This window comes from Cervus elaphus, chromosome 22, assembly GCF_910594005.1.
Source record: "Cervus elaphus chromosome 22, mCerEla1.1, whole genome shotgun sequence".
NCBI classification, from domain to species: domain Eukaryota; kingdom Metazoa; phylum Chordata; class Mammalia; order Artiodactyla; family Cervidae; genus Cervus; species Cervus elaphus.
This window is the reverse complement of record NC_057836.1, coordinates 39475181-39485113: the sequence shown is the minus strand read 5'-3', so window position 1 is coordinate 39485113 and position 9933 is coordinate 39475181.

The following is a 9933-nucleotide window of genomic DNA, read 5'->3' as shown; positions in this document are numbered from 1 at the left end:
GAGACCAGTAGCAGGGCTCTGAGTGATAGCCTTGGAGCACAGAATGTCCTGGGTGGAGAGCAGAGGAGGGTGAGATTTGTGTGGGAGCACAAGGGTGAGAGGCTAAAAGAAATACATAATGGCAGCTAGGCAAGCTTTGTTCTAGGAGACACAATACCCACGAGCCAAGCATCATCTTTTGTCTCATGAATCTCATCAGGATGAAAATAAGGATGGTTGGTGAAGAAGCCAAGCCAAGGAAGGACCATCACTGTGTCCATCATGGGGAGGGCCCTTTGGTATTAGGTGACCTGCATATGTGATTGATACTGCAGAGTAACTAAAACCAAGACATCCCAACATCACCCCCCAAACATTTACTTTGTATCTGTTCGGGATCATTTTGCCTTCAGTCCAGTAACTGTTTCCTCTCTAATCCTCCCCACTCCTCATTTCAGTTCAGTTCAGTTGCTCAGTCATGTCCGAATCTTTGCAACCCCATGAACGGCAGCATACCAGGCCTCCCTATCCATCACCAACTCCCGGAGTCTACCCAAACCCATCTCCATTGAGTCAGTGATGCCATCGAACCATCTTATCCTCTATTGTCCCCTTCTCCTCCTGCCCTCAATCTTTCCCAGCACCAGGGCCTTCTCAAATGAGTCAGCTCTTCGCATCAGGTGGCCAAAGTATTGGAGTTTCAGCTTCAACATCAGTCCTTCCAATGAACATCCAGGACTGATCTTCTTTAGATTGGACTGGTTGGATCTCCTTGCAGTCCAAGGGACTCTCAAGAAATCTCCAACACCACAGTTCAAAAGCATCAATTTTTCGGTGCCCAGCTTTCTTCACAGCCCAACTATCATATCCATACATCACCACTGGAAAAACCATAGCCTTGACTAGATGGACCTTTGTTGGCAAAGTAATGTCTCTGCTTTTTAATATGCTATTTAGGTTGGTCATAACTTTCCTTCCAAGGAGTAAGCATCTTTTAATTTCATGGCTACAATCACCATCTGCAGTGATTTTGGAGCCCAAAAAAATTAAAGTCAGCCACTGTTTCCACTGTTTCCCCATCTTTTTCCCATGAAGTGATGGGACCAGACCATGATCTTAGTTTTCTGAATGTTGAGCTTTAAGTCAACTTTTTCACTCTCCTCTTTCACGTTCATCAAGAGGCTTTTTAGTTCTTCACTTTCTGCCATAAGGGTGGTGTCATGTGCATATCTGAGGTTATTGATATTTCTCCCGGCAATCTTGATTCCAGCTTGTGCTTCTTCCAGCCCAGAGTTTCTCATGATGTACTCTGCATATAAGTTAAATAAGCAGGGTGACAATATACAGCCTTGATGTACTCCTTTTCCTGTTTGGAACCAGTCTGTTGTTCCTTGTCCAGTTCTAACTGTTGCTTCCTGACCTGCATACAGGTTTCTCAAGAGGCAGGTCAGGTGGTCTGGTATTCCCATCTCTTTCAGAGTTTCTACAGTTTATTGTAATCCACACAGTTAAAGGCTTTGGCATAGTCAATAAAGCAGAAATAGATGTTTTTCTGAAACTCTCTTGCTTTTTCAATGTTGCAGTGGATGTTGGCAATTTGATCTCTGGTTCCTCTGCCTTTTCTAAAACCAGCTTGAACATCTGGAAGTTCAGAGTTCATCTATTGCTGAAGTTTGACTTCTAGAATTTTGAGCATTACTTTAATAGCATGTGAGATGAGTTCAATTGTGCAGTAGTCTGAGCATTCTTTGGCATTGCCTTTCTTTGGGATTGGAATGAAAATTGACCTTTTCCAGTCCTGTGAGCACTGCTGAGTTTTCCAAATTTGCTGGCATATTGAGTGCAGCACTTTCACAGCATCATCTTTTAGGATTTGAAATAGCTCAACTGGAATTCCATCACCTCCACTAGCTTTGTTCGTGGTGATGCTTCATAAGGCCCATTTGACTTCACATTCCAGGATGTCTGGCTCTAGGTGGGTGTGAGTGATCACACCATTGTGATTACCTTGGTCGTGAAGATCTTTTTTGTACAGTTCTTCTGTGTATTCTTGCCACCTCTTCTTAATATCTTCTGCTTCTGTTAAGTCCATGCCATTTCTGTCCTTTATCAAACTCATCTTTGCATGAAATGTTCCCTTGGTATCTCTAATTTTCTTGAAGAGATCTCTAGTCTTTCCCATTATATTGTTTTCCTTTATTTCTTTGCATTGATGGCTGAGGAAGGTTTTCTTATCTTTCCTTGATATTCTTTGGAACTCTGCATTCAAATGGGCATATCACTTGTTTCCTTTGCTTTTCATTTCTCTTCCTTTCTCAGCTATTTGTAAGGCCTCCTCAGACAGCCATTTTACTTTTTTGCATTCTTTTTTCTTGGGGACGGTCTTGATTCCTATCTCCTGTACAATGTCACGAACCTCCATCCATAGTTCATCAGGCACTCTGTCTATCAGATCTAGTCCCTTAAATCTATTTCTCACTTCCACTGACCCACTCCTCACACACACATATTCACTTCATGAGACCCAACATGGCCCCCAGGTATGTTTTATCTTCTCAAGGACAGAAATACTGACATCTTCTTCCATAACTCCTAATCACACTTCCCACAAAAACGTCCACTTTTCTGCTAGCAGTGTTTTATTTTCTCTCATCATTGCACTTCCCTCCACATCACATTTCATAAATAAAGCCTGATCTATAGCCTTCGTTTCCTTTGCACGTATGCTCAGTTGCTTGAGTTGTGTCTGACTCTTTGCGACCCTATGGACTGTAGCCCTTCAGGCCCCTCAGTTCATGGGATTCTCCAGGCAAGAATACTGGAGTGGGTTGTTATTTCCTTCTCCAGGGAATCTTACTGACCAAGCAATCAAACCCATGTTTCCTGCATTCCAGACAGATTTTTTACCGAACTAGCCACCAGGGAAGCCCTCAGTTCCCTTACTTTTCTTCTTACTTTTTGATCACAATTTTGAAAGCAAAACAAGAATTATTGCAAAAAACTCCATCAACTTACAAAAAAGGGAAGCGGTGCTTTGCAAAGTGAGAAACCACAGCACAGAAACTAAAGTTTACCAAAAATGCCTTTAGAGAGTGTCATCAACAGTGTCAACAATATAATCCAGGGAACTGGGAATCTGATTCTAGTCATTAATTTTGCACAGAAATAATCATTTTTATGGATAATCGTCCCTAAGTGGTTGATGATTCCTGGACTCAGTGTTCCAGATGAAAGCATCTGTGCTAAACCCTATTAAACTACTTCCAGAATCACTTCTTCACATCCCCTTGTTTCAGTAAAGAAGCCAAAATGTACCTCAAAGTAATTACTTCAGACTAAGCCCTGATGCTAATGGCACTACCTAATTAGCATTGTGGCTCAGTGAAGAGCCAGAGTGTATTTTTAATGGCTTTAGAATGATGATAAAATTAAAGTGGAATTGTGCAGAAGGCATATGTAATCCTGTTACGCTAATGTCTCAACATAAAGGGAATAGTGAGGAGGGTTGTATAGAATTGCATTACTTTTGCTCTTGTCTCTGCCTTTAATATTCCCAGTTTCTTGAACTCTTGCCCTTTGGGAAATACACACCTCCCCCTGCTAAATCCCTTCTTTCCTGCAGGTGTCAGGTCAGTTTCAGTCTCTCCATGAAGCTCTTTCTGACTATTAGGTGCATCTTTCTTTGAAAGCTGGTGGTGGTGTTATTTGGGCACCAAAAACTCAGTTGTTTCAAGCCACAGTTCTATATCCTTCTGTGGTAGTGCCTCATACAAGACAGCTTCAAAAATTGATTTCAGGGGACTTTTCTGGTGGCCAAGACTCCACTTTCTTAATGCAGGAGAGCTGAGTGTAATCCCTGGTGCTTACATTTGGTCATTTGGTCATGCTGCAAATGAGAGTTCACATGTCACAACTAAAGGTTCTACACGCCACAACTAAGACTTGATGCAGCCAAGTAAGTAAATACATAAAAATAAATCTTAAAAAAAGACAAGAAAATCAATTTCATTTCTAGAAAGCATATGAAGAGGATACGTAGAAAATAGCAGAATTCAGTTTTGTTCAATCTTTTTGAGAATTTATTGTGAATAGAGCACAATAATTAATTAAATTAAAACAATTAATCTGGAATTCTTGCTCTTATTCAAAATGTTATTGAATTAACAGATATGCAGATAAATCAAACTTCCTAGAATTCCTTCCAGAAGAATGAAATTATCCTAATAAACATCATATGAACTCTTTCTAATGAGAGTGCCATCAATGAACAATGGACAAAGGCCTCAAAGACATGAAATTACTCATTCATTCATTCATCCACCCATCTATTTAGAAGCATTAAGTGTTTGTGCCAGGTGTTAGGACACAGAAATAAAAATGTCATGGGTAGAATTCTTGACCTCATAAAGATACTGCCTCTGTAAATGCAGGAAAACAGAAATGCTGTTAGAACCAAATCATGAAGGATGGTGTATGCCGTGGGAAGTTATTTGAATTTTCTTATGAATTCTATGGGGAAGTGTTGAAGATGTTAAACAAAGAAGTAATGAAAATGATTGATGTTCTTGAAAGATCCTTCTGGGACTTTTTGAGAGTGAAGACATGACCAAACAATTTTCAATATAGGAGGATTAGAAACAGACCATCAGATATTTAGGATATTTTCTCCTAACAGAATTAAAAATAGGGATCTGGACCACCGGTTGGGAAGCTGAAAATATTTCTTGATAAATACTCAACCAGTTTAAAAACTTTTTGGTCATGAATTAAAACAATCATGGACTTCTTGGCTTTTGAAAATAATTTAAGTTTGAAAACAAAATTTTTGTTAGAGTTATATGAATTTTTATTAAACTTATGTGAAAAAAAGAAGCTATATTTATGTGATTTGTTGACTTAAACATGGAGCCTTTCAGAATAAATCAGCATTCAAAGGGAATTAAAAGTGTTTTGAAAGTGAAGTGAAAGTGTTAGTCACGTCTGACTCTGCAACGTCATGGAACTGTAGCTCGCCAGGTTCCTCTGTCCATGGAATTCTCCAGGCGGGAATACTGGAATTAATAGTCATTCCCTTCTCCAGGAGATTTTCCCAATCCAGGGATCGAACCCCAGACTCCCGCATTACAGGCAGATTCTTTACCAACCACCACAGAAGCCTATATGATTTAATAAAACTTTTTTGTTCTTTCGCATAGGTTCTTATTAAGAACAAGGCACTCTAAAATTTCATTTGTTTCCTTCACCTTTACTGTGTTCTCTGCCAAAAGCTGAAGTACTATTTTCATGTAGAAGAATGTATACAAAACAATTCATAAAATTCAATGAAAGTAATAAAATCTTGTCTAGACATATAAAGGAAAGAACTTTACATAAGCAAAAATTCTTTGGTTAACATACCAGAGAAATTACAGATCTTGCTTTGCACAGCTGTTACCTGCCCTATTGTAAATTTGGTTAAAATAAAATAATTTCTTAGTCCATATCTAATTCTTTCATCTCCTCTCACTCCTACCTTGGAACAAAAAGGACATTCCTAAGTTAGCATCTTGTGGGGTCCATAAAGATTGTGCTTGTGCACATAGCTTGTCCTTTCCAGTCTTAATGTTAGATTTATAGCCCCAAGTATCAAAGTGTCAAAATTCCATTGCCTATTAGTCCTAATAAAGCAGCAGGAGTTTCCTGAAGGGAATGCTTTCAAGCCTAATTGTTCACAACTGGAGGGTGAAGGGTTCATTCTATCAATGAGATTTTAACCCTCTCTTTACTCATTTTCTTCTTGACTTTACAGATAAGAATTGGATTCCTAACAGAGGTATTCAGATCTTCAAGATAATGAAAGACTGTAGCAAGGCTGAGATATTTATTTGGATTTGGCGATACAGTGATGGGTGATGTGCAAGAGTGTCAGTGTCTGAAACAAGAGTCCGTGCTGAAGTGTGACTGTTTTGGAGGGTCAACCAAATGAGAAAATGGATCAACTACAGAAGAAAGGTCTCTTCCTGGTTTTCCTAAGAATTCTGAACAAAATATAAGAATGAAAAGACAGCTTATATATAAATGTCTTCAGAAAAATATGTATCATGCAAGTAGAGGACTTTGGAGACCAAATTTCTTAGAAATACTAGAGAAGTCTTCACAAACTACACGTGCTGTCATCCTTAAATACTTCCTGATATCTGTTGTGAGAAGATGCTGTGGTGGACACTGACAATGCAAAGAGAGTCTTATGATAGAAATCTGGGGAGGCAGGCTGTATTCATGTAAAGGTAGGAGACATATCAAGGCAGAGCCTATGACAAGTGCTACAAGTCTAGAGGAAAAAGGGGTATCCATAGTAGGCTCAAAGGACATCACAGAGAATGATATGTGTAGTACAAGGAAGGTCAGGAAAGCAAAGAATGGGAATTTCAGGAAGGAGAAGATGACCAGCACTATTGATTATTCCAGAAAGTTAATCAGACTGAAGACTAAAAATGAGTAAGAAAATTGTGACAGGAATATGTGGTTTTGGTTGAATGGGGATGATGAATGAGAAGCAAACTTGGTTTGACATGGGACAAATTTGAGAGTATAGTCATCACATGTAAAAAAGTATTAGCAAATTGAATTCAATCATACATATAAAAATAATACACCATCATGATCTAATGGGGTTTATCTCAACAATACAAGATGGTGGTAAATACACATACCCATGCACAAGGACACACATATGTGTAAATAATTGGTGTATCTATTAATGACCATATTAATAAAATAAGAAAAAATTTAAAAGTACTCACATGATCATCTGAATAGATGTAGAAATACATTTGACAAAAATCTATTATACATCCATTCATGATTTAATGAAACAACTCTCAGAAAATCAAAAAATCAAAGGGAACTTTCCTGATAAAATGCATCTGTAAAAACTATACAACTGATATCTTAGTGGAAAGTCTGAACAAATTGGGAAAAACATAAGAATGACTACTTTCATCATTTGTATTCTGCATTGTACTGGAGGTCCTAGCAAGTGTAAAACAACAAAGAAAAAATAAAATGCATACAAACTGGTAAAGAAGTAAAACCGGATTTACTCATGGACAATGTGATCATGAAATTAGACATTCTAAAAAAATCTATATATAAAAAATCTGTTACAACTAATAAGTGAATTTAAGAAGGTGACAGGATAGAAAATGAGTGAAGTATTTCCATATACTAGCAATAAACAACTACAAAATGAAATTAAGATAATATCATTTACTGTAGCCCCAAACATGACATACTTAGGGATAATTTTTATCAAAATATATGCCAAAGCTACACACTGAAATTTACAAAACATTGCTGAGAGAAATCAGTGAAGAAAAAATAAATGTAGACATATACCATGTTCATGATTCAAAACATCAAATGTGGTTAAAATATCAATTCACTTCACATTGATCTAAAGAGTCAATGTCATTCTAATTAAAATCTCACCAGACTTGTTGACAAAATTTTTTTTTTCGAATTTTACAATGCAAATTTTGGAAATTCAAAGGACTTTGAATGGTTAAAGCAATTTTAATGAGAAGAAAATATTGGAGATCTTACATGTGATTTGAAAACTTACCGATTTGGCCTATGACATACTGACCAACACAGCAGAGTAGAGACCTGAAGCAGACCCACACATGATTTGTCAATTGGAATACCAAAGTGTATTACGGGGAAAGGATTATTATGTCAGTACATAGTGCTAGGAAATGGATAGCCTTATAGGGAGAAAACTTCAACCTCAGTTATTCCCTTATGCCAGGCCTGCATGTATGCGAAGTAGCTTCAGTGGTGTCTGACTCTTTGTGACCCTATGGACTGTAGCCTGCCAGTCTCCTCTGTCCGTGGGATTCTCCAGGCAAGAATACTGGAGCGGGTTGCCATGGCCTCTTCCAGAGGATCTTCTTGACCCAGGCAATCTTTACCTTTGAGCCACTGGGGAAGCCCTCCCTCACCTTATATAATATTCAGAAATTAATTCTAAATGGATGATAGACATAAATGTAAAAGCAAAATCTATAAAACTTTTAGAAGAGACCAAAAATGGTGTTTTTGTGACATTGAAGTAGGCAAAGATTTCTTAGATAAGAGAGTTAAAAGCCCTAAACATAAAAGAAAAAGAAACTGATAAATTATCTTTCATCAAAGTGTAACGCATTATAAAGAAAATAAAGATGAAAAGGCAAGCCTTAGACTGGAGGAAAGAAGACGGCAATGGCACCCCACTCCAGTACTCTCACCTGGAAAATCCCATGGACGGAGAAACCTGGTAGGCTGCAGTCCATGTGGCCACTAAGAGTCAGACACGACTGAAGCGACTTAGCAGCAGCAGCAGCAGACTGGAGGAAAATACCGTAGAGTAGATATGTAGGACTTATATTCAAAATAGATGAAGACAGTTTACAGCATGATAGTAAGAAGCCCCACAACCAACTTGCAAAAATGGGCATAAGATTTGAACAGGCACTTCAGAAAACTATACCTAAAAATGACCAATGAACATATAAATGATGTTTGACATCATGATTCATCAAAAAAAATACAAATTAAAACACAAGAGCATGATTTGCCTGCTAGAATGGTCAGAATTAAAGACTCACAATATTAAGTGTGAAGAGGTGAGGCAATTGGACCTCTCAGACATTCTTAGTAAAGCGTAAACTAGTACAAATATTTAAAAAATAATTGGTAGTTTTCAGTGAAGTTAAATATACACTTAGCATAAGACTTGTCCACAAAAAGACACGTTAACGTATATTTATGAAAGGTTTGTTCATAATATCCAAAATGGAGACAACCCAAAATGTCCATCAACAAGGGAATGTATGAACAAATTCTGGTATATTCATGCAATAGAATGCTACTTAGCAATAAAAATCTATGAAATGCTGATACATACATTGATATGAATTCATACTAAAAATATAATGCTGAGTGAAAGAAGCCAGACCGAAAATGCTGTTTGCATAAAGCTGTTCCTCATGCAGGGGAAGATAGGAATGAATTCAAAGGGACACTTCTAAGGGAGATGGAAAAGTATATATCTGACCAAAAGTATCTAAATGTATGTATAAAACTTGTGCATTTTATTTCATGTAAATTAGACCAAATAAAGTTGACTCATAAGTAAAAAGATGGTATACACAAATGCTATGGCTTGGTTTTGTCTTTTAAAATAGGATTAATATTACAGGTACCAAGCACAGTGTCCAATATAGCAAGATATGATGTATTTAAAATGAATGGGAGAATCCTTTAGTTGTTCAGTTGTTCACTAGCTAAGTCATGTCTGACTCTTTGTGACCCCTTGAACTGCAGCACACTAGGTTTCCCTGAATTCTTTTAGTCCATGATGTATATTATATTTGAGTTCAGTTCTTAAAATGTGAACCTCCACTGTAAATAACTAAGCAGCTTTTTGGTTCACTAAGTGAACTTTTTTTTTTTTCCCATTTATTTTTATTAGTTGGAGATATGTGAACTCTTAAAACCATTGGATTGTACATAATAATTCATTCCAAATAGCCTTAGAAGTTATAAAACTCTTGTTTCTTTCATTTCTTCTTGTTATTTTTTTTAAGATGAAAATGTAAAGTGTGTTATATTGGCTAGCTTCAGTGTGCTGAGTTTGTCTGATAGCAATAAAGTATGAATGAGTACCAGACTTCCCTGGTGGCTCAAGTGGTAAAGCGTCTGCTTACAATGCGAGCGACCCGGGTTCAATCCCTGGGTTGGGAAGATCCACTGGAGAAGGAAATGGCAACCCAATCCAGTATTCTTGCCTAGAAAATCCCATAGACGGAGGAGCCTAGTTCGCTATAGTTCATGGGGTCGCAAAGAGTTGGACACGACTGAGTGACTTCACTTTCATGTTCATGGATGAGAAAATTCTAGCTCTATTTGCAGAATGAATGAGCTGAAACCAGT